The following is a 21,720-nucleotide window of genomic DNA, read 5'->3' as shown; positions in this document are numbered from 1 at the left end:
TGTTAACTTCAAACTGATTCAATTTTTTTTCTTTACATGAATCCACTTTTGAGACACCAGCTTGGACAAAATGAAAACTCAAGTTTTTTTGTTCCACAGGCCCCATTTTACACTAAGCACCTGAAGGTGAAAAGAGCACACATCTGTTAGAATGAGATTCTAAAAGTCAGATTTTTCTTTAGACACCAGCACGACATTTAAAAAAGACCCATATACCTATAAAAGTCACAGTCCAATGGTAGGTGGGTTTAAATGAGAAACAATGAGAAAAAAGTTTCAGAAATATTTCTTTGTTATTTCAGTTTCCAAAAACTGAAACAAAGGATAAAGGAAAAATAGGATAGGCAAAGCCTTAAGGTGTCCTAGACACACTTTCAACAAGGAATCCCTGATAGAGGGACTCAAATTAAATTCTGAAGTCCACAACATTTTAGAACATGAGTCAAGTCAATGTACACCACCCTTGATTTTCAACATGCCTGGTGGTATTTTGCATGCTGACTCCTTCCTCACCAAGTTTTACTCTCTCAAAAGCCTTCTCCTCTAGCCCAAAGAGAGGAAAAAGCAACAACGCTCAATCCTGAGCTCTTCATTCCAACCAGTGCACAGGAAGTTGCTGTAAAGCAATTGACAGCTGCTTGTTCTGAAATATATTTTACATAGATCATCACACAGGAAGATGTGAGGCGAGCCAGGTAGAGACTCCATCCAGACTTCTGATGACAGGGAGTGATGTAAACGAACAAAATAATGAGGTAAAGTCCTGGATTGGGTGTGATTTTGAAAGCTTAAGTGAGCTTGTCTGTTCAATGGAAATAACATCAATCAATCAAGCTTAGATGAGTCAGGACAATAGTAAAAATAAACAGGCAATAAGACACTTTTCCATAAAGGGCAAGTCAGTTCCAATCTTTCTCTCTGAAAGAACTCAAAATTTTCCAATAAATGTGACTTTCTGCATGTTAAACTGCATATAATTATACCTAGCTTTACCTCAGCCAAAAGAGCACAATATTTTCTTGATCCTAATAAAGAACTTCTTCCTCCATTTTCCCCCCAATTTTTTTAGCTTAATAAAACTACTGTGAGAAATTTCAGTGGAGAGGGTTTTTTTTCTGACTATTATACACACATGCATAGCAGGAGACATCTTAAAAGTTATCATTACCATTCAATCATACTGAAGAAAAAGTTTATGCATTGCATGTGTGCCACAGAACTCCTTCCACCAGAGGATTGAGACAACAAAGTTGTAAGAGGAACTTATTCTGACACTGCCTGTTCTTTGGATAAATAGAGGGCTCCAGAGTTGTCAATACAGCACTTTTGCTACCCACTCGATTCAGTGCAAAATAAATGAGGATATTTTCCTCTTGCAGCATGTATTAAATCCCATTAGCATTAATGAGAGCTACACGTGAGTTTGGCGGGGAGCGCGCACAAAGTGCAGAGCAGACACTTTCCAAATTCTCAGCCCTCCCTTATATCTTCCAGCCATCTTTTCCCTGTGAAAGCCTTAACTGTACAGAGTCCAGAATAAAAGAGGTAAATCAAATTCTTGTGCACACGGTGTGTTAGGATGATGGGTTGGGGTGGGGAGGGCCTGATGTGCAAATAATTACTGTGCTTGCATTTAGCAAAGTGCCACCAGTTAAACTCCCAGACAGCACTAATGTAGTAGGAAAGCTCTGAGTTGGCTGAGCAACTTTTCACAGCACGCTGGTAAAATAATAAATTGTGCTATGACCGATAACATTCAATAATTTCTGATATATTGCTACAGCCACTTTTTCCACAGTATAAAGCTCATATTTCTCTGTCATATTAGCAATTTCCATATTGCTCTTGGAGTTAGTAGGGACAAGTACATCACAGGAGTAACAAAAGGAAGCTGACTTACTTAATAAAAAAAATAGAGAGAGAAAAAAAGTCAGGAATTTTTTTTTTTTAACTTCCACAATACACCAATTGATGACTACAGGAAAAAAAAAAATACAGCAGCTGCTACAACATTGCTTCATTACAGACCCAGCAGAGTAAGAGTTGTGGATCCATTTTGCCCTTTTCTTGCTTGATAATATCACTACAGCATTAATGGAATCCTTACACTGCATTGCTGTGGTATGAATTTATCTACAGTGTATTCTTTATTGCTTTGAGTACAGATATGTTATTTTTCTGTACAGGGAGGTGGGAAAAAGGGGCTTCTTTGCATCTGTTAAAAGAATACATTCCCTATTAATGGAATATTGGTGAAAAAAAAGCAAACTTTCATGCAAAAATAAAAGAGTACTGATATTCAGGATAAGTTACCCAAATGAGTGAGAAATTAACTTGGAACATAACTATTAGGCAAAACTTTGTTGACCTGAACTTAAGTTATCCTTCCAGTCTCGATTACAACTGGCAAGATACAAGACATATTATTGTTATGGCTGGGAAAAATATCCTTATTTTAAGGGAATTAACTTTCTGAACTAGTTATTACCGTAGAATGACTTTGTCCTCTTTTGATTACAACACTGCAAACATTTTCTGATGATTATCTACTTAAAGTTTTATTTACTACCATATAAAAATAACTGTTGAGTAGAGGGTAAGAAAGCTCTTTAACAAAATTTTTATGTCTGATATTTGGCATAGAGAAAAACTTATTAAGAAAAAAACCACAGAATCATTATGATCATGTTCTTGGACACACAGCTTTGGGGAGTGTTGCCATACATCAGGTTAACACTGAGGGACAAGAGCTTAAATAATTTTTAGTGTTTCAAGAACAGCAAATTTCCAGTATATAGGAAAAAAAATCAGTGACAGTGAACATTTTATTTGCTATCACACAGTCACCATCAGTTTTTCAGGTCCTAAGTAATTTACAGGGAAACCTATGTTATTGCCTAAGGAAATGGCAAGAATCCGTGTCAGAGCAGAACTCAAAACACACAGAAACAAGGCCGTGCATGTAAATGCTCACTTCAGAGGGCTAAGTCTAGAGGATGAGATCCTTTGGACCCATGAATAAAGCCTCAAATGTCATTGTGAAAACCATGGGTTGAAAAAGTCACCAGAGGTTGATTTATTCATCCAAGGGCTTGCCTGTATAAGATTTAAGACATGCCTTTGCTGTAACTGCTTTGTAGTACCTGCCCTTGCCAAACTAACAGCGGCATTTACTGAGAGTCAGGTGAGGAGGGGACACAAAGGAGGGGCAGGAAGGAGGATGCTCTCCCATGTATGAGCACAGCCATAAAACCAGCTCACCCATCCCCATCTATCTTACATTCTGCCTCAGGACTTTCTGGGGTTGGTGGCACACAGATGATGCCTCAGGTTTAGCTTTTATGTTTTTCAGACTCTGTGCTGCTTTAGTGTGTGGGTCTGGGTTTCACATTTGGGGATGGTGAGCTCTGTGCACAGAGCAGGGAGACAAAACAATTCCTGCTCCAGCTGGGCACCAAGGACAATGATCCAAATCTCAGGCCCAACAGCATAAAGAATGCTGGGATAAAGAGAGAAAAACAAGGAGGATGGGACTTCATAACCTAAAGCTGTAATTGGACAACTAACTCCAATATGCAAAGGGAGCAGAACTTATAAAAGTGAGAGATCTCACGAGCAGTCGTGCATTTTGTGATTATTATGGGTTGTGCTGTCCAAGGTGGAGAGGAGATCCTCTTAATAAATCCCTACTTTATTCTTTAGCTCTATCTGGTCTCTGTTCTAGGTCAGCCTTGACAAGGCATCACAAGCCTAGCCACAGAAGTCAGGGAGAAGTGACTGCTGTTTGCATGCAGGGATGAACATCCCAGATCCTCAACACCTTCAAGGCATGTGACATGATTTTCAGACTCTCAGCACAAGCCACATGCCCAATAAAAACCTGACGTGGTATTGCCAAGCAGAGGCAGCTCTCAGGCCAGCTCCTGTGATGCCATGAAATCATTCCTGGCTGAATGATTCATGAGAGCAGCCATGGTAACACCACTGCTTGTCTCTGCACTTCCAAATCTCTCATGGTGACTGCAAGACATGGAGTGGACATTGACTTCCAGAGCAACAGCTTTCTGGAACAGCCTTTGCCCACAAAGCTATGTCTGAGCTCATGAAATGAGAACCAGCTGGCACTGGAGAATGGAATTGCAGAGATATTATGCCTGGAAACAGCTGCAGAACTTCAGCCTGATGTAAATATTTCCTTTGATGTCGAGGAAAGTCTGTAGCTTAGTCCTGAACTGTAACAACGGGGCACCAGCACGAGAACTGTGAGAAATCCACAGCTCTGGCTATCCAATTGCAGATCTCAATGGCTGGACTGCTGGAGTGGAGATGCAACCTCCCCTCCCGCAGCTCACTGTCATCTGGGTTTTCTAGGTCTTGCCATTCCCTGGGAGAAAGTGATAATTGGCATTTTTGCCCAAGTTTATTTGCCTGTCTTGCAGTTTAACAGAGGGAGAAAGAATCCCTACAGTGTACAGCATGATGACCATCTAGACACAGTTCATTTATAAAATAAACTTTAAAAACACTTAAAAATATCTAGCTTGTGCTAAGTCACAATTGCCTACTGGTTTTGGCTCAGACTCTACCAGATTAATAGGCATAACCCATATTAGGTAGAGGCAGCTTAAAAGCCTCTATGAATACACCACATCTAAATTAAATTCTTATGGGATGCCCTGCACATATCCTTTGAGGAAAGAACAATGCTTACTTTGGGCATTTCCTTTCTACAGCAGTTTCTGCTTCTTGATGTGGCTTAAATTTCTGGCAGAACTTGCCCAGGTTCCTTCTACATAACAAGCCAGAGAAAGATTTCTTTGAATTGTACCACTGCCTTAAGAGTAGAAATTTTAAAAATTCTAGAATTGACCAATTTTTATAAGTAAGTGTGTTATGCAAAGAGAAAGGCTTGAATTGAAAGGAAGAAGGCAGCTTGGCTTAGACTGCTTTAAAAAAAGTGATGAAATAACCAGCAGCCAACTGTCATTTCTGGCCACAGAGTTTTCTTTTCTATGACCAGTCAGGCCAAAAGGCTGAGGAGTTTGGCCAAGCTGTTAAGATTTCATGAGCAGTTGGAAGAGGACAGACACAGTTTTGAGAGCTTCAGAGAAGGCTTCTCCATTTTGCAAATTTAGAGTAATATCTATATCACAGATGTACTTTAAAATTTTAGATCTCGTGCAGACAAGCTAAAAATTGGTTGTATTTTTAATTGAGGTTTACAATGAATCTGAAGCATATTGGGAGTTAATGGTGTTAATAGCTTTGTGCAATGTGTTTCCTATCTATTACTTCAAGTCATTTCTTAAAAATACACTTGCAATGATAAAAATCACCATTCAGATTTACACTGATGAAAGAAAAGCCTTACTGATAACAAACTTGCACAGACAATCCAAATTAATTGTTGGTTTGATTAAAATGCAACATGTATACGATAACAATGAGCTCTTCTGGTCACACTGTGATTCTCAAGCAACACAGATGTGATAAGTGCTCATTTTTAATCTGGCATAGTCTGCATGTGCACCAGTATCATGTCGGAAGAGAGCATATGTTTGAATAAATTAAATACCCAGCCACTGCCTCAGGATTCCCAAAACCAGAGGTAGATGGTGCTCATTGTAGGGAACAAGAGAATAAAGGGGGGAAAAAAAAGGGTTTTCTAGTACTGTCAGCCTAGTTCTTACAACTGTCCAAGCAGCATTGTGATATTATTTTAATGTATGCAGAGATGTAGCAATTTAGAGCAAAGAGGAACAAGAGTTTGAAAACTACTGTGAGATTTTATGAGGTTTATATCCAACTTTTTTCCCTATAAGGACCTACAGGTAACTACTGTACTTAGAATATTCTGGATACATCTAGACATACAGCTGTATTAATAAAATAATGCATATTTCCATAATTAAAGACTATAATATAGTGTATAAGAAAGAGAGGACCATATTAAGATTCCACTGGCATCTTCAATTCTAGTGCTTCCATTACATATATTAACTAAAATCAATCACTGCAATTACTGTAAATACAACAACTTATCACAATCTTGAACTAAAAAAATGGACTTCCAGGAGAAAAGTCTTGACTCATACCAGCCTGTCAATAAAACACCCCACAGCTATGCAACTTCAGAGAAATAAACTGTGGTTTGCCTTCTCCAAAGAATTACCCAAAGCACTTTTCACCAAGTTCTTCTGCATGAGAGCAATCTCAAGGCTGCAACAAGCACTTCCTGAGCCCAGAAGAGCACTGGCACTGCTCACAGTACTGGAAGTGTTTTGTGTGTTTATGGCATTGTCAAGCCTCACACATTCAGTGAAACACTGCTTGTTTTTCCCTTCAGTTCTCTCTGCAACCACATTTCATGTCATCAACCCACGTCTAATACGTTTTAGCATTATTTCTTCAGCCCTGCCCAGGGCAAAATAATTTCAAAAGTCATCCTTTGTTCCCTTGTTTTTATACAGCCAATGCTTTTGCCAAAGCCAAAATGTAATGTTAATGGCAATCTTGGTGTTGGCAACTCTGGTGTACCTCCCACTTCTTCCTTAAAATCTCAGTTCTGAGAGAGAGCCTGGTAGGCAATAATAAAGAAACTGTTGCTAAGAAAAATTACTTCTGGGGGCTTTATGCTAAGATTTCTTATGGGACAGTACCTGCGCAGTAACACAAAGCCAGTCCAATACCCTTTAATAATTTCATGTAAGAAAACTATAATTTCCTGCACCATACATCACACACATCTGCTTGCTAAGGGATGTGAAGAATAACACAACCAGCAGAACAGAAAATTTCAGAAAGATTTCACCTTTGAAAGTAACACCATATACTTTACTCCTTACCTATAGATTTCAGCTATTCATCTATGTCTAACAGATAACCTAATAAATAAAAATAAACAAAACCAACCAAACAAGCCATAAAATACTTGTCCAAATTGAAGTCAAATAGCACTTACATGGGCTAAGATCTCAAAATGAAAATCTTTGGTTCAGCCAAATGAAACAAGTGCAACATACCTTGAAACACCTCACAGATTTGGCAAGAGGACACTTCAGAAGCACAGCATGGCCTTTTGACCACTATTTTATCATCCCACTAGCCCAACCCTGTTATTAATATTCATAGAAATATATAATAGCCTTATTTTCCCTTTAGAAGAAAGCACCAGATGAAGAGATTAGAAAGAACATCTTCTGTTGGTCCTTTTAGGCCCAGCTTACAAAGAACAATCCTTGTCAGCTGCTCTCCCTCTTTTCTAGTGCAAATCTGTATGTGCTATAGAGCCACCAGAAACAAAAATAATACAAGAAGTCATCAAACATTTGGCCACGAAGCATTTCAGCATCAAGAGACTGTTGTCTTGCATTTTCAGCTTCTACCCAGAATATTTTTAGCAGCTTTCAGAATGAAAGGAGGACATTGCCAACCCTGCAACAGTCTAAAAGGAAAAAGAATAGGAGAAAACAGACTAGACAAACAAGAACTGTTTCAGCAATGTGAAAAAGATCTTTTTTTAAAATTTAAAGGCAGAATTTGAGGTGTGGAGCAATTTCTCTCCTGCTTTGTGAGTCCATCAGAAGAAAGAGAAGCAGCCAAGGTGAACATGTAGCTGGGAATCCTGTTCACTAATAACTATTACCTAGGTAACAAAATCTTTACAATCAAGATTCTTGTTCTCTAGGAATCTTTAATTGATTCCAGTTTTCTAATTAATCTGAAAGATGTAACCTAAAGTAGCAAACTGGTAAGAAATGTAGAAACACCCAATTAGGAGCAACCTAACAGGTAAGGATAGGGGCTCATCTACATCAAACATGCTAATGCAGTCACTGCATGATAAAATGTTCTGCTCAAACAGTTTCTATATTACTAACAACTGCCTCTTGGTTTATTTTTTATTTTTATTTTTTGCTGTTTGGAGTCAAGGGCTTTGTTGGTTCCTGGTTTCTTTGTTTTGGGTTTTTTTGCAAACAGGTGCTGACAACCAAAACATCAGTGGCTGAAAGAAGCAGAGTGTCTTAAGAGGAAGCAAGAAAAAGAAAATTTGGAAATCAAAAAGTTATTACATACTAAAAGCCAGAAGGTTAGAAACCAAGGAGCTTTGTGATGCTTTTACCTTAAAGATCAGAACGGGAGTTGCACTTTAGGTCTCAGGTGAAATGAGTTTGACAGATTAGGTCTGATTACCAGCTGTCACTGAACTACATCAGAACACAGCACACACATACACAGCTTACCACAACTAACTGAGCTCTCTGCTGACAATTTCCCTCTGGAGCAGACATGAAGATAAATGAACTGCTGTCCCCAGGGACAAGTGTCCCTCAATGAGGCAGAACAATACACGTTCAAACACGCCACGGTGACGCTGCTCCTCTTGACTGCTACAAACAGAACCAGAAGCCTCTGGTTCCCAGCAGTTCAATGTGGGTACTCCACAAACCAGGGCATTACTAGAGCAGGGCTTAGGCAGGGGAGGAAACCCCTAGAAATCCTAAAATCCTAGAAATTTTTTGTTAATAGAAAAAAAAAAACCAAAATCTTCACACTTTTCTCAGAGGGGGGATTGTTCTCTCTTCTCTGTTGCCTTGTCCCGAGATTCCTGACTATTCTTCAACAAAAAGCATTTCTTGTGAAAGTAAGATATAAAGCACTTTCTAAGATAAATTATCTCATGTTCCCTGCTTTTCTTTCTATTGTTTTGTCTTTATATCTTCCAACTCCTCCCCTTCATCCTACTTTTGCTATTCACCACAATTTTCTGAAATGAAACCAAGCCTTAGCCACCCTACTGATGCTTGCCCTATCTCTCACTAGATCACACCAGGATATCCTGCAATTCCCTTCCTTAAAATTGATTCCATTAGGAACAATTCTCTCAGAAGTTTGCTGTTGAGCATATTTGCTAGTGGGTATTTTGAAAGAGTAACCACTTTAAACACAAAACCATCAGTTCTGTAGTATTTTTCAACTTGTCTTATCTAAATGACACTGCTTTGCATTCAAAGTCTAATCCATGATCAAAAAAACTCAAAAGCCACAGTAATGAAATTCAAAAAACAGGATTTCTCTCTAAAACAAAGTATCATCTGCACAAACACCTCAGAGAATCCCCCAAGAAATCCCTAGGATCGCTGAAATGTTTCTTGAATGCCATTAACATCCAACACCTTCATACTTGCAAATAACCCATTTCTGGATAAAAGGTAGAAAAATTAATGAACTGTGAAAGAAAAACACTATCAGGAGAAGGATAGCACATCCTTCATATCCGTGCTTGCACCTGTAGCTAGAAATTTGTAGCAGAGGTTTAGTAACTGGGTCCTTTGCACAAGTGATCCTTACAGCATTGTTTTCATCTCCCCAGCCATTGTATCAAGCAATGAACAGATAAAACACAAGACACTGTTTTACACACTGAAGACAAAGAATTTACTCAAATCTGTCTGCAGACCCTGAGAAAGCACTCCTCAGTCTTAACTCTTGATAACAGGTAGCAAAACTACAACTACTCTGGATGCCAGCAGTAGCACATTGCAGTTAAACTTCAGCCCTGCTCTGTAATTTCCTCACACAAGCCTCTCTCCAAATTTCCTGCTCCTCCAAGATTTTTTTAAGCCATATGCAATTTTCATGGGTGAAAAAGAGCATCATAATACCAGCCTACGAGCATAGCTCTCACTAGCCAGGGTGGGTGCAGAGCCTCCAACTAGTTAGTACTGTAATTGTTTCAGAGATTCCCAACAGGATAACTGTGGTTACACAGCTTTTGCAAATGAAACCCACAGGTTATGCAAACGAAACCCTCCCTGTAGCTCAGCTCATTTCTGCTCACCCACAGACTACAGCAGAGAGCTCTTCCCCCTCAGTGGCTCTGTTCATCTCCAGCTCTGAACAAATCACTATGCAAACAGCCCCAGGGCAGCATTTTACACTTTGCACCAAGAGAAGAGAGCAGAAGATGCCAGAGCTTGAAACAGACTGAAAGACACACTTCACCAACACAACTATTAATATTTTGATCTAACAAGTGATAGACCAAGTTTGATAACAAAAGGATATATCACTACTTAAGCTAATAGTACCTTTTAAAATAGATTACTCTATAGCACTATGGCTAAAATGCTTCCTGTTCAGGTAATCAACCAAGTCTTCCCAAGCAGTGTCCTCTGCATCCCTCTTTTCATGTAATTAGCTAAACACTCAGTTTGAATCTTCCAATTAATAACCATGCCATTACATACACTTTCCACTTATACAGGACAGCAATTCCTGTCTCAGAACAGTTCCTGTTTTTCATCCTCTTTTTAGTTTAATCAAATCTTCAGCCACCTTACCTTTCCTACTACACACCATGACACCCACCCTGCATTTTTGCAATCTTTCATCAATTAGACTTTAAAAGATGTTTGTGCCCAACAATTTCTTTGCCCTATTACCAGCACAATTTCTGCATGGGTGAAGGTCTGATTTTTGACTTTCATCCTCATGCCATAACTCAGGGCACATTCATTACTAAAGTTTCAAATTTGGCCTGATATTTTAAACAGGTGTTGGTGGCATAAAGCTGACCTCTAATTAATAATGAAAGCCAGAATTCTGGATAAGATAAGGACAGCATGAGTTTGGCAGCCCACAATGGATAAAGGCACCAGCAGAGCAAACACACTATGACAGGGTTCAGGATTAGCAGCACAAGTATTTTCTCAGCACTCAGTGACACAGGAGGTTATATTATCCAAAAAAAGACACTATCCCAGACACACAGGTGATGGTCACTGATATATACAACATATTTGGTCACTCTTAAATAGGAATTGAGGTCATTATATCGCAAAGGTTCCATATTGCTGTCTTCTTAATGCAAGAGTTTCATACCTCCTTGATGTTTCTCATAGGCAGCTCCTCACAGCACTGACTCTTCCTTCTTCTCACAGCAGCCAACTGACTCCAGTTGCCTTTTTAACCAGCCGGCCCACTCTTTTATAGCACTCTTCTTATTGGCTACAGCTGTGGCTTGTTAGAGTCAGGCCTGCTCCTAATCTTTACTAATTAGCTCAGCTGCAACTCTTTAGGGGTAAGATTACTTTCTATACCAACTTGATTTTCTTATATTCTATCCCCCTGCAAGGAAGGGCATCACACATCATCCTGCCACAGATCAGCTGCTTGCTGCAGCCCAAGTCTGAAGAATCAGCTTGGCTGGGACAAAAGGAGGGCTCTAAGTGTTGTACCCACTTACATGTGAATTATTGAGTGCCTTGATTAAAAGCAGTCTTTTTAGGCCCACAGTTTACAAGGGTGGGCTGGCAAATCCAGGCAGGATACACAAAATCACTGACCTAGAAATCACAGCTGCCCCCATGACTGTCTGTGGCAACAGTTTGAGAAGGAACCTCTGAAAAATTCCATTTGAGGACAACAGGACCTGGCAGCTGTCAGCCCTGGTAGTCAAGTCAGTGGGGAGAAAGGCTTGGCCAGACATGTCAGACCCTTGCCAAGCTGTGTGGGGCTGAGACTCCAGCCAAACCTTCCAGCACACTAGACATAATTAATGCAGAAAAGGCCCTTTGCCCTGTAGCAGCCCAAGAAGGACTGATGGGAAAACACTGATATTGCCCTAATTTTATTCCTGGTTTATTTAGTTCCATGCACTAAGAATGAAATTAGGTACTTGCAAGAGCTCAAAACATAAAACATATTATTTTGGTTTTTGCAGGAACTGTGAAAGACCCCAAAGTATTTGTTTGTTGATAATAAATAATGGTAAAAACACATACAACCTTCACTGAGCCTTTTTTTCTAACAGTACAAATACTATTACATTCTGGAGATTGACACAAGACATTCCTTCAACAGAAGATCAGAAATTGATATTGCAACAAAAATCCTGCCTTTTTAGGCATATCTTCAGGAGCTGTAGGAATATGCATGCCATGGTAAGATGCTCTGTCAGTGGGTAACCAGGTTTTAGCTTAAGCAGCTGGTTAGGAGTGCAGGCATCCTATACAGGTAAAGGTATGGATATCTTCTTCAGTGAATGATTAAGAATTGAAGCCTACCTGAAAAGATCCCAATTATTCTCAGAAGAAACCATCTCCTCTCAAATGACTAACAGAAAGCTTATATCTAAGACCCCTGCAACCAGATGCTTAGGCCCTGTTTCATCTCACCTAGACAAAGTTATTTAAAATCTAGACAAATCTAAGACTCCAAGATGCACCTATGTACTCATATCTACTGTTCACCAGCTCACCTCTTTGGAAACCAAAGAACTTCAGACAATTCCCTTAATTTAGACACACAATTCTTGACATGTCAGGCAGAACCAACCCCACGCTCAGCACTTCACGGGATGAATCGCTGGACTCCCTCTAAACACTTTAGCTTTTCTTGGCTGACCACAAAGGCATACTGCAAACAATGCAATCAGTTTTCCTCTTTCAGAAACGCCCTGCCAGCATTCCCCCCCGTTGTGAGCATGCTTTCCTCAGTGCTCCCTGCAGTGAGATGCCAGCACTGACTCAGCCTCTGCCAAGCAGCCCAGCCACAGCTCTGCTGTCCTGGTGGAAGCCTTGGCCCTTCTCCTGCATTCTTTCCAGGCATCCATGTAAGAGACTTAGAATGCATGTTGGGGATTAGATGCCCATAATGTCCAAAAGGACAGAGCAGAAAGGAAAAGATTAATGCAACTAACCACATCACACCAGGGCAGGCCAAAAATACTCCTCCCATCAGACAAACCCAGGGGCAGCAGAGTGTGGGTGATTTGTGCCTAAGCAGCAGCTCAGCATAAGTGATCTAAATCACAATGACTTAGATGTTCTTGGTATCTAATCTGACTTTGTGCTGAGGACATTGCAGTGCAACTCTGAGCATCCAATTCTAATTTAGCCACAGCTGTATGCATTAACATCTCTACAACACTGCCTTGTGTCCCTTCCCAATACACCATTATGAGGGTTTGGTTTCTTTTTCTCTTTTTAAATCACAAATCAGACACAACAGCCTACTGAATCAAGGAACTCTCTTTAAAGAAGGCCATAGATTTGGAGCCTCTGGAGTATTTTGGGATCACATTTTCCAGCTTTCCTCCACAGCAACGAGGACCACAAATATACATTAAAAAGGAAAAAAAAAACAATAGGGCAAGAGAAAGAAAATTAGGGTGGAATCAGTTGCTTCCAGCATCTGGCTCTTGAAGAAAAACATACATGACCACCATTTTTTCATTACCTCCCCCCACTCTCATGATTCTCACCACCTCTATTAGCTGGAGAGTCTCACTAGATGATTGACAGAGCTCCCTGTCTGCCAAGAATATTTGGGGCCATATAATTTTACCCTGTGATTAAGAAATACTGTTTTTTATGTAAGGATGTGGGCACATATACCAGGTCATCATTTCTTTTGGGCAGTTGTGAATTGCAAGCTGTAGTCAGCAACAAACCCTGCCTGACGTTCTGCTAGTTAAGTAATGCTTAAATAAGAACAATATCAAAATGATAAATACAAGCCCTCTTTGCCTCTCTCTTTTCATGGCCTTGGTCTAAACTTTATGTCAAAAAGTACTGTGAGGTACTGCAGAGAGTGCTAATAATGAAAACTAAAGCTATGGCTGCCTAACATTCTCATTAGAACTTCTTATTTTCAATCATTTATAACTTTGCCAAAAACAATGCCTCAAGCAGGTTTAAAGGAGGAGGGGATCAGTAATTAACTTAATCTGTTCCTGAGAGCATCAAGAAAAACCAGTCTTTAACATGGTATTTAGAGAAAAGAAAAAAAAAAATTCCAGCAATTTCTTTGAAGCATCCATACATTTCACTGCTCCAAAGCTGGCATTCATAAGTTTGTAAAGGGCTGTCCTAAAATAAAGCAAGTTTCTTCTTTACAAAGTCATAAAGACAAAAAAAAAAAAAATATCCCAAAGCCAGCAAACAACCACCAAAAAACTTTGCAATTATTTACAAGAAGGAAGGGTCACAGCCAGTGGGGAACATGATCCAGACATCAGCACTTTGTATTAGCTCAGTTGCACTGAGCAAGGTCATCCCTAATTCCTCAGCAAAGGGAGCAAATTGGAGGAAGGAGAGGTGGGTTCAACAATGAAGTGCTTGAGGGGCAGTAATATTATAAAACACAAAATTCTGGAGTCTCTTCCTCTTTCCCAGCTGCTCTGTTTGCACACTGATGTGCAAATTTGTGTGAATCCATGTGAGTACAGGACCTGCTGTGTTCTGTTCTGTCCCCCTCCCTGCCAGGGCTGCAGCAGCACCTCTCTGCTTTCCTGACCACAAACCCCATAGTCAGGAAAATGGGGAAGCTGGCTGTGCCCAAGATGCCAAGAAAAGGGAGTAATGCACATGGAATGCACATTTCCAGGGCTAACACCACTCCCACTGATGCCCAGTCCTTGCTTTGGGGTTTGACTGCCCTGGGATACCAGTTCCCTGCAGCCACTAACACAGAATACTTATAGCTTCTATGGGGAGGAACCCTTTTTCAGAGGTAGCTACAGGGGTTTTTTTCAGGCTAACTGAGGTTGTGCAGATTGTTTTGGGGTGTTACACCCCTCACCTCTGTACCTGTGTCAAGGTGGCTGCGGGCAGCTCCCCTCCAGACACCTCCCCACACTTTGCTACGATGATCATTATTAATCTTGATAGAGGCTGCAGCATGAACAAGTATTTGAACTGGGATTAGCTTCACTGTAGTTTTAAATAGGTGTAAATATTTTTGGCATTAAAGGAAGATAATACACACAGACCAAAAAAAAAAAAAAACCAAAACAAAAAACCCCAAAAAATAACCAGCAAAACACCAAAAAACCAAAGCTTCTCCTCTTACTTTCCCAAGTAAATTGGGAAACCCACCTTTCCCTCAGTGAATTCTGTTTAAATGGATTCCACACAGTGAGCTTGCCTCCTTTGCAAACCAGCTGCTTGCTCCTGACAAAACACCATGGCCCCCTACCATGGGCTCTGCACCTCAACCCTGCAACACCAGCTCTGCATTTGCACTTCTCCCCACTTCCAAATTCACAGCAAGAAAAACAACCCCCGAAACACACCAACTGGACCTGAACAGAGCTTAAATTAATGAACAGATAGTTCCAGGTACTCACCCACACCTTCCAGTCCAAGGGCCTCAGATGAGGAACTTCATGAGCATCCCTCTGCTCTACTGAAGAAAAGACAGAAAGGGTCCAATAACTAACTTGGATTTAATTTTCCCACACGGTCTTGCACTAAATGTGGACCCAAAAATCCCCTTCCTTCTCAGCTCCCCCTTAATATAGGTATCAATATGGACCTCCACAGCTTATTTCACTCTCGTCTCATCACCAGCCTCACCCCCACAGCTGATTCCACTTTTGTCTGAGCCCCCAGGTGACACCCCTGAGAGGTTTCAGCACACTTTCAGGTTCAAGAAGTTAATGTTGATTTTCTCTACATCTTTATCTGAAGTTTTAATATTCTGATAGCAAGATTCTCACTTGTCCTTCTGTAATTTTTATCATCTCGATGCTCAGTTGCTGTGAGCTTTCATTTTTTTGGCAACATTGATAAAGGGCTTGCTTTGTAAAAACAAGTTTTATTCCCCTTATAGTTGCAGAAGTAGGGCAAGCATGATTTAAATGCAAGAAATACTATATTAATTGTTTCTTTTGGTGAGATGCAAGTAAGCATAGGAAACATCTATCTGTGTAGTTATGCAGAATGTTTTGCTGGAGCAGCTGAGCAACTACAAATCAAGCCAAACATAGAAAATCCTCCTCGTTTCTCTAGGAATTGGACCCCTTGCTGTTTGCCTATTTTTAGATTTAGTTCTTTCCATTGTGCTTTTTTAAGTTTAAGAAAGTAACTAAGTATTGCTGTGCAGTATTTTCAGCCCAATTCACAACCAGCTATCTTGGTCTTAACTGTGCTTCTGTTTAATTTAATAAGAACATTATAATTTTCCTATTTTATTTTCTGTTAAAACGATTAATAAACTTGATAGAAGCTTCAGCATGAACAAGTATTTGAGCTAGGATTAGCTTTACTGCAGTTTTGAATAGGTGTAAATTTTTTGGCATAAAAGGAAGATAATACACACAGACCAAAAAAAAACCCTTCTTTTTGCTGGAATAGAGATGTATCAAATCAGTGGCTGAGTTATGAATGAAGTGGAGATATTTCTGCAAGTTCTAAAAGCATTGATTTAGCAAGGGTGTTTTTTTCTTTCAAGATTTCCAGCTCTACCTTGCAGACAAGGGCAAGCATAGATAAGAGCCAGACTTGAACTTTGAACTTCCTGAGGCTCACATATCAAAACTTCATATTTTATTTCCCTTTGTTTGAGGATCCTCTGATGAGAAACTAAGGCAAAGTCTGTTGTGTTCTACTGTTCTCTAGCCTGTCCTTTGCCAATGACTATAACAGCAGACATACAGAGAGGTATAAATAAAACAAAGAGAAAAATTAACTTCCTGGAAGAAAAACTCCTGACTGTCCTCCCAAAATTATGTGCCAGCCCTGACCCTTTGTATGCATTAAGACATCCAAGCCTTTTAACTTCATGAAAATCTGTTTAGATAGCTTACTCTGAGGGCAGATTTATGTCCAGAAAATTTGGAGTTGCTTACCAAAAGGATGAGAGTCATTTATTTTCCTGTTACCGGTCTGCCACACGAATGAGATATCATCAGCTAAAATATTCAGCAGAAGCTACTCCTCACATTTTTTCCCCTTCTTTTTTCCTTTTCCCTCTTTGAGACCAGTTACCTATTTAACTCCATCCTGTCAATTAAACCAGAGAAAAAACGCAAAGAACTAATTAGGCAACTGTGTAATTTTAATTAGCTGTTTTGATAATTAAACTAATTAGTTCCCCTGTGTTTCCACAATATGTGGTGGACTGGTTTTGATATCACGGCTTCAGAGTTCCATTCCATTAGTTAATTAGTCACTTTTGCATTAGAAAGCTTTATTAATGGCCTTAATTTGCAGTTGAAATGAGAAATCTGCTGTCAATAATTTGGATAATTGCCTACTGTTTGATTATAAAGTACAAAAGTAGCAGCACACTATTACATATGCAAATCCCAAGGGTTATTTCCTGGATGCTTAGCTTTCTTGATCTACATTTCATCCTCTCTGGCTTTCTGTTTTTTCTTGACCCTGTTAGGGGGAAGAGAATCCAGCTTATTAAGAAAATGAAGGCCTGTTTTTTTCCCCTTGTCCTGTACTGCATGTATGCTTGTGCCTGCAATTGTTAAAGTTATTGCTTGCTTTGTACCTAATTAGTGTCCTTGGAATTAAATGAACAGCTCTGTATACACCTCTAGCTCCTGCAGCCATGTTTGTGCATTGAATAATTGATTCTACTCTGCTAATCAGATAGGGACATAATGAGCCAGTTTAATTAAATGGGGATCTAACCTGGTGAACACTGGGAAAATATTTGCTCATTTACTTAGTAAAAGGCCACAGTTGCTTTTCATTGGATGGAAGGGAAGGTTATGGAAAGTAAAGTAGGCTTTGAAAGCAGAAGCAGTTCACTGGCTGTCTACCCCTCGCAAATCAGGCTACTTGAATAGCAAAAAGGTTTAGCAGGCTGGATAAAGGAGAAAAAAAAAAGGCTTAATCAAAGGGCCAGGAGACGTTGAAATTGCTGACAGGTTTCCCTGCCTCTCCCAAAGGTGTCAGCATCACTGTTCTGCTATGCTCTAAGAGGCAGGTTGCCTGGTCTTACAGCCCTCAGTGATTTGCAGACAAAAATTTCAACTCAGTTCCTTGCCAGTTGGTGCCCGTGTAACTGCAATAAGGTAAGGCTCAGTTGCAGTTTATCTTCTTGGTGGTGAAGTACTTAACTTCAGGTGGTGCATTTGTGTTTGTCTTTTGTGAAACGTGGCCGTTTATCCTGGTGTTCTCTTATAAATCTTTCTCTTTTGCTCTTCAAGTTGTTTCTGTGAACGTGGCTATCAATATGAAAACAGGAGGGAGAGATTGGGGGAGCAGGGGGAGGGCTGCCAGGAGTTATGTAACTCTAAAGTTTTTGGGTATTTTGAATAAGCAGCTAAAGGCTTTGAAGATAACATCTGATCGCTTTCAAACTTTAAAGTGACTGGAGCAATAATTTTTCTTGAACGCCAGCTAAATCTTTAGAATGGGAAGATGATTATGGTCTCTAAATGCAAAAGATTACCCACATCTTCAATGACAGCTTAAGTGAAACTTACAGTCTTCCCCATAATCTGCAAGAGAAAGTGGTGGCTAAATACACATCTGTAATTCTAATTGCACATCAGACCAACTTTACCTGCAGGGATAAAGTAGTGCAAGGCCAATATAGAAACAACATGGTGCTCATCTGCTGTGGTGTACTAGGATGAAATAGCATATTGACCCTGAATCCATACTCTGAGTAAAAGCAATTGTCATTCTGCCACTGTAACACCTTGTTGCCAGTGGCGATGTAATTAAAGCTGTGAGGACTCATTTTCCATTCTTATCTCTTAAGCTCGTCTGAATCAGAAACTGTTTGTGGTAACTGAGAAAACGTTCTACAAGGCTACATGTTTATGTATGAATTTTTGGTAGTCTATTTTTTGTGGGGCGATGAGGGGACAGCTCTAAGCATCTTATTTCCAACATTCATTCTCCTACTATATATATATATATATATATATATATATATATATATGAAATACAACTTGTGTGTGGAGATATATATGTAATTTTATATATTTGATTCATACACACACATATAGATAGATATATAGGCACACACGCACATACAGTTTAAATTTTACTCACCCCCTTTTCTCCTCTATTAAAATTCCAAATGGCTAAGAGGATTTTCTCAATTTAGTCATACTTTTAATCTTCACTGAAATGAGTGATGACTTCTTATAATAAAAAGTTGACAGGCTTACATTGCGCACCGGTGGATTAGTTTCCCTTGGTGATGAGGTTTTCTTTTGTGCGCCGTGTGTCTGTTTGATGGAGGTTTAACAGAAAGCATTTTGGCAGAAATTGGATGCAGCAGGGATCATCTGGAGATGGCTGCTGTTCGATATTAACTGCACACAGTAACTTTTTTTTTATTTATTTTTTTATATATATATTTTTTTATTCTTCAGCCAGGTGACAGAAGCAGCCAAAGCATGTTTTCTCTGACTGAAAGAGATAGAAGCATTTGGGGGGTGATTATAAAATCCAATGTATGTGCACAATGTAAACCTTCTTAAGTTTAATTTGCTTTTGGCCATTTCTAACAAAAGCATGCAAGTCAGGTGTTCTGTGAGAGAAGTTATCAGACCCATGAACATCTGCAATATACACCTTTTCCCTTAAAAAATGAAATAACCTCAAGTGAAAAGTTTTCCAATGTGGGGCATGGGGTTATTGTGAATTTACACTGGGATACTGTTATAAAAACTGTGTTTTCTTAGAATGGACATGGACCTAATTATTTCTTGGGAAAAAAAAAAAAAAAAAATTTTTACAGCTTTTGAAAGTTTATGCCGGGCACGTGGGGGCACAAACTAATGTACTTGATTTGCAGTATCATCACCAATGCTGCTTTTTATGTGTGATGAAGGAACAAGATCATCTCAATATCAATTTGAGAGGGATCCAGTGCTTGCTTTGAATTGCCTTTATGTGCTCTGACAGCCATGTTGGTACCTGAAATCCCAATTCTGTAACAACTGCCTCATCAGTTTATAATTCTGTGCCAATAAATGTACAGAACACAAAATTAATCTGTCTTCATGAATCCTGAGCAGGACTGAGTAGTCAAAGGAAGCTGTTTTCCAGATCTTCTGAGGGCAAAGCTAAGGTTTGACCAGGCTTTGTTCAGGAGTTGCCTACACTTGCTAGTTCAACAAAATATGCTTTTCCAAGTGCACCTGAAAAAATTCCATCCAAGAAATGTGACCGTTTATGAGACTTTTTAAGTTCATGCTGTTCTGCCACACTTACATCTGTAAGAACAAGGAGAGAGATCCTGCAAGAATTGTGCCAGAATTGGTCTTTAAGATAACCTGCCACACAAGTATAACATGAATGCAATCTTGGTTGAACCCAGATAGACAAAAAATTCTAAGAAAATCAACAGAAATGGCTTAATGTGTTTTCAAGTATGCCATGCTCATCATGAGTGCTCTTAAAATTTGGTTCTAGGTGTCCAGATATGATTGATTTAAATTTCATTTATTTCTTTAAGGAATTTGTGTCAAGTGCCAAATAGTTACCACTAGAATAATAATGAATAGCACCTGAGCACTTTAAGTACTTTAGAATTTTATGTGCCACTTTAAAAATGTAGTTTGGGAGTTTTTCCCCAAATAATAGAAAACAATAGTCCCTTTTCTATTTCACTGAACTTTTGAGAACAGGAACAAAATGTTTATAATGGAGATAGGAAAAGCTTAATCTGCACTTACCTCTGGTTCAGACAGCCAGCAGTTACAATCCTGCTTTCCTTGTCAAGTTTCAAGAACTCACAATCCTTAATTTAAACACTTGAGAAATCTATGAAGCCTGTCATTCTAGTTAATGAAGCCTCCTCCTTCCCCCTTTTTAAACAAAATCTGACTTTCTTTTAAAGATCACTTAAGACATATCTCTGGTTATACAAACAGGGTCTGTCCTAGAAGAGTGAATAATCCAATAATGCCTCCTTTGAATTGTTTCCCTCACCACCCCCAGGAGTTCCACTGGAGGAACAGGACTTCCTTAAATGTAAGGAGCTGGTTCCAAGTAAAAAACAAATATGTGCTTCTTCTGTGGATGTGCAAGGCTGGGTACAAGTCCCTGCTTTGACTGAAGGGCCACTTGATCTCCAGTCACTTAGAAGGTTGTGAGCATTAATTAACATTCTCTTACATATCCATCAAAATATTCCCATTTTTTTAGATGTTTGTATGACTTGAAACTGTTTGCTCAGCATCACACAGCATATATGAGACTGTGCACGTATGATACAAGGGATGCTGTGCATTCAGCTGTTCAGAGAGTTACACCAGTTAATTAGACAGACTTTGGCCTCTTACCATTGGTTCTCTAGAATAGCTGGAACAAATGATTAAATAAATCAGCTGTTGAAATAAGACTGATACCTCACTGTGCTAAACGCTGTGAACTACATACTGACATCTCTTTCTTAATGAATTTACAAACTCTATTTGCACAAAGCACAGTAAATTATTTTACACAGGTTATGAGACTACATGAAATTTTTTCTTACTTTCTATTCTGTGTTATAGTCATGGGAATCTAGAAGGAAAAATGTGTGTAGCAGGAACAAGAGATCACATAGGTTGTTTGTATAAGCTGTTTAATTGTGTAAAATTAGTAAATATTAATAGTCAGATTGACTGCCCATCGGCAACAGTCAACTCTGATAATAATTCCTATGGCTGTCACAATGGAAGAGAAACTTGAGATGAAAAATTTACATCAACATTAATTAATATATCGTGAACACTAATGACTTCATCATCTGCATGCACTGAGAAGAGACAACATGAAATACAGCAGCCATGAGAGGATTTATAGCCCTTGATTACTGAGACTGGCATCACAGCTGGCAGGGAAATTATGTCCAAAGAAGGGTGGAACTGGAGGCAGGAGGGAGGAGCAGAGATTTGGAGAACAAGTTTAGATCAAACATGAAAGATGCGGAGCTACAGAAGGATCTCTCTTCCCTGTAACACAAAAT

At 39.4% G+C, this 21,720-nt stretch overlaps 1 long non-coding RNA gene across 1 annotated transcript in view; it reads right to left on the bottom strand.

The window, feature by feature from the left end:
* The window catches only part of LOC132073867 (uncharacterized), an 88,193-nt gene extending 72,901 nt beyond the window's left edge, over positions 1 to 15,292 (bottom strand). Inside the window, exon 1 of the long non-coding RNA XR_009418535.1 lies at positions 15,134 to 15,292. This is a non-coding gene — a long non-coding RNA (uncharacterized LOC132073867). The remainder of the gene's footprint in view (positions 1 to 15,133) is intronic.
* Positions 15,293 to 21,720: the final 6,428 nt, after the last annotated feature.

The sequence above is a fragment of the Ammospiza nelsoni genome, chromosome 5 (assembly GCF_027579445.1).
Source record: "Ammospiza nelsoni isolate bAmmNel1 chromosome 5, bAmmNel1.pri, whole genome shotgun sequence".
NCBI classification, from domain to species: Eukaryota; Metazoa; Chordata; class Aves; order Passeriformes; family Passerellidae; genus Ammospiza; species Ammospiza nelsoni.
This window is presented reverse-complemented; position numbering and strand designations above follow the sequence as displayed.